At 30.5% G+C, this 4,319-nt stretch overlaps 1 long non-coding RNA gene and 1 pseudogene across 1 annotated transcript; both read left to right on the forward strand.

The window, feature by feature from the left end:
* Positions 1 to 703: 703 nt before the first annotated feature.
* LOC100570359 lies at positions 704 to 1,499 on the forward strand (annotated as a pseudogene).
* Positions 1,500 to 1,718: 219 nt separating this feature from the next.
* Positions 1,719 to 4,319, forward strand: LOC115033026. The gene is made up of 3 exons (XR_003838691.1): positions 1,719 to 1,798; positions 1,862 to 1,988; positions 2,767 to 4,319. It is a non-coding gene; the product is annotated as an uncharacterized LOC115033026 (long non-coding RNA).

Below are 4,319 nucleotides of genomic sequence, written 5' to 3' on the forward strand. Positions count from 1 at the left end.
CATTTATACTAAGACTCGAATTTTGAACAATTGACCCGATGAAAACGGTCATAGTGCTTCTCGCTGAGCGTCACGTCTAAAGGAGCCATTCCACCGCGCTTGTCGTTCATGACGTGTAATCTGCCTGACGATCACGACGACGGACTCCAAGACCGAAAAACCGGCGGAAAAACGATGGTTGTCGGTGCGACATAACAGGTGGTGTGCGCCGTACAAACGGTTTGATTGACATTTGACAGTAATTTTTTAACAATAATAATGACGATAATCAGCGGCCGGAGAGGAGAAACTCGAACGAGACTGCCGTTATCACTATAAGTTATGAAATATTAAAGTTAGCAATATTATTGCCGAATGCCGGACGTTAAGGACGTTAACGTAGAACGATCATATTATCGGTGAACTTGTTTCTTATCAAAATATCATTACAATCGTGATAAAAGAACAAATATCCATACCAACAATTAATAGACTATTTTGGAATAATTTTGCGATCATTACAAAAATATTATTCTTTGATCATATTATTACAATATTGTATCACAGAATAGAATAATATTCAGAATATTATCTAATATAATTCTGTGCTTGTATAATATTATGATTTAAGATTACAATTATTGCTGTGATAACACTACAGGGTATTGCTGTTGTAGTGATAGTATTTCGGTAGTGATCACAGATATCAAAGAATGGATTGGCCATGGCTACATTAGCAAACAGAGACAAGGGTGCCGGAATGGGGAAGAGAGAAAGACTGTTTTATATCATTGCCTCTCATTCTGGCAGAGGTCTTACCTCAATATATCCTCAAAATATTTACATGTTCGTTCCCGTATGACAAGCAAAAATGGCCTATCCATTCTTTAATATCTATATGGTAGTGATATGGACTTTTGTATGATATCGAGAAGCCAAGTAATGGCCCACAGGATTCCAAACCAGACGACAGTGACGGCGTTTTTCCATTCTCTGGTGATGTGATCAAGCATTCAGTTATTAAAAAATAATGATAGCTCAAATACAGATTGTCAAATACAGCGATGTACCAACACTTGTTACTGAAAACGATGAAATAGAAAACGCTAGGAAAGTAGCAGTGTTTGTCAGGAAAGTATTACGCAATGACATACACAATGAGAAGATGGAATGGCCATTATGTTTATTGGTAAGAATTTATTCTATAAAAATATATTTGCGGGGAACATGTAATTGATTTATTGATGTTTGATTTTAGATTGAATCCAAACGATCGGTCAACATTTCTCAACAAGAGCTTAAAAACATGATCATAATTAAAGCTGCTGAAAGCATGCAGTGCTTGTAAAGAACAACAACGCTCATATTAAAAAATGCATAGGATTATTGAACCATGTAAATACCGTAAGTCTCGAACTGGAACTTTTGAATAGAGTGCCTGATATTGAAGTCAAATATTCCAACAAATGTCAACTCTTTGTCATGCGTGTCTAAAGAAAATAAGTCAGGTAACAATTCAGAATCTTAGACAACTTCACTAGTCAAACACTAAGAATTATTTGAAAGACTCTTCCAAATCATTTTCCTAATTGTTGTTTTGAGTAAAAACACTAAAAACAAAGCTGGAATTTTTTGCTAAAATATACTAACGTAGACTATAAAGGACGTAGAACAAAATGATATCATTACTAGAGATTGTTTATTGTAATTAATTTTTTTATTTTCAAATTGTATAAATCAAATTATAGAGGCTCGAAAAAAGGAATGGAATTTTCAAAATAAATTGGTGGTAGAGTGGAAAATCCTACAATTAAAACTGGTAAATATTGGATTTTTTTTCTAATAGATATTTATAAAAGTTAACATCATTATTATATTTTAGCCGTCAATATTTAGCCATATTCTATATTGTCAAAGAAGAACTTCCTCCACACTGGGATTGAGATTTGTTTTTTGGAGTTGACAAACATTGTATTGCGACAGATAGTGACGCACATTATGATGACAATGTAAGGAAATTTTAAGTTAAAAAATTGGTGGGAATAGTATGATGTTCATGGAATTCTCATAGTTATAAAATATACTGTATAAAATTATTATAAAAACTTATTTCTTGGTACAAAAAAAAAAAATCATACTACACTTTATACGCAACTTGTTACTTTTCTAAAATTAGTAATTATTATCAAATCTACTAACCTACATTTATATTGACAATTTATTTCAAAAATAAAAATATACCAGTGATTTAGCATCTTTAATCGGCATATTTGATAGTTATTATAATAACAAACAAACAAAATACAAGGCTGGGGATTAACGAGTTAAAAAGTTAATCTTATTTTAACTTTTAACTTTATAGTAACTTTTGGATTTTCATTAATTTAACAATTAGGTATCTGACTAAATTTATTTTTGAATTAACATTAAATGAACGAATTCATTTTTCATTTTAAGAAGTAAGTTAAGTTAATTTATTTTGTTTTATTTGTACTACATTTCACTATCAGTCTATTTTGTTTTCAAGTCAAAAAATATTTACTATGAATTGTTTAAGGTTAAATATTTATAATTCTCCTATCTAACTTATTAGATAATATGTAATTATTATTCTTTATTTAGAAACTAAAAACTTCAATGAAATACATACTATATGGAAATACTGTATAAAGTATAAACATTGCAGTCTATAATTTAGTTATGGGTCAATAAAAAAAAAAGTACTCTTGTTCTATAAAAAAAAAAACTTTTTTTAACTTAATTTAACCATTTTTTCTAATTTATTAGGTACCATACCTACTTTGCTGAGTTTTTCTGCACATACCTGCAAGTACTGAGGAATAAAGCGAAGTGCGCACTGTCTTCACTCGACTTCAGAACGACAAACACTAGTAATCTTTGGCCGATTGAGGTTGATACAAATTAATTGTGGTTTGCTGCAATTATCTGGAATCTGGATCGATGATGTGCTGTCTTCAATTCTTCTTTTCTTAAAATTTTTATTTTGAGTTGTTAACCGGTTGAAGGATATTAGAGAAGTGACTATAATTTTACATACACTACTTTCATCCTTCTTAATTACACAATTATCATTTTAAACGATTTAGCTTAGTTTTCATTAGCTGTGTTAAGATCTTCTATATCAAAATTCGTCTGCACCATCGCTGGAGATCATTAGCTTACCATCACATCAGATGCTCCCATGTTTAATGTTTTCTTCAATATGTATTCTTTCTGTTACCCCGCTGTTATAATTTGTATATATATATATATATATCAGTAGTTAATATATTTGTTCCTTCTGCGGTAGACACTGTATTTTGGGTTAGGTTTTTGGAGTTGTTTGTCTTTGATGTGCTCTTCCTTTATGTTTTAGTATTCCACTTAAAATAAAATACTTTGACAACATTCAAATTTTTCCCTGAGTATTCTCAAAGCGTGTATTACAATTTTTCTAGAAACCATATCAACCATAAGCAACCATATCTTTTATGTCTATAAGACTTTAAGATAGTGGAATGAATATTGCTACTATATATCAAAAATTCCTCATTGTTTTTATCTCATAATAGGTGACCCTATGCACTTCGTTTCCCTCAAAAAATGACAACCCTTAAAAAAATTGTGATTGTTTAAATCCTTTTGGGTGTAACTCGCAGCAGTATGTGTAATTCAGCCACCTTGGTAGGCAATCGGATCGCGGACATTGTCCAACAGCATATCAAGTAGATATGTATATCTAATGTTTAAAATGTCGGACCACAGTGTTTGTTATTGAAATCCTCAGCGACGGCTTGACCGAAACGAAATTATGTTTTAATTATTAATAGATGTATAAATCTCTAATGAAATGGATCAAGTATGATAGAGAAAACAGGAATAAACATTTATCAGACTTAATGGAATACTTTCGGTTACCAATTGTTTCCCATATATTTTTTGAGTGAACTGTTGATAAAGAACCAGTTTTGAAGTTAAATAACAATTGTAACCATATAATATTTTTACATTTGATTTTCTTCTTTTTCCAAAATATATTATGTTATTAGGTAGAAAATATTTAGATGAAGTTATACTGTTCATACGGACCTTGTTACTAAGTTAGAAGCACCAAATTTTACTTATTGCAGTATGTTTTAATTATAAGTAAAAAAGCCAAACACCATCTTCCAACCTAATCTTAATTATTAATAAAATTTAACTTCTTAGACCCTGGCTGTTGAACTAGGCAATTAATAATACCCTCTATGTGCTTTCCAAATTCCATTATAGTAATAACGCTCAAAACATTTTGATGGTTAAATTAATGGGTCTTGTAAATAGATTTAATATTGATTTGT

The sequence above is a fragment of the Acyrthosiphon pisum genome, chromosome X, assembly GCF_005508785.2.
Source record: "Acyrthosiphon pisum isolate AL4f chromosome X, pea_aphid_22Mar2018_4r6ur, whole genome shotgun sequence".
Lineage (NCBI taxonomy): Eukaryota > Metazoa > Arthropoda > Insecta > Hemiptera > Aphididae > Acyrthosiphon > Acyrthosiphon pisum.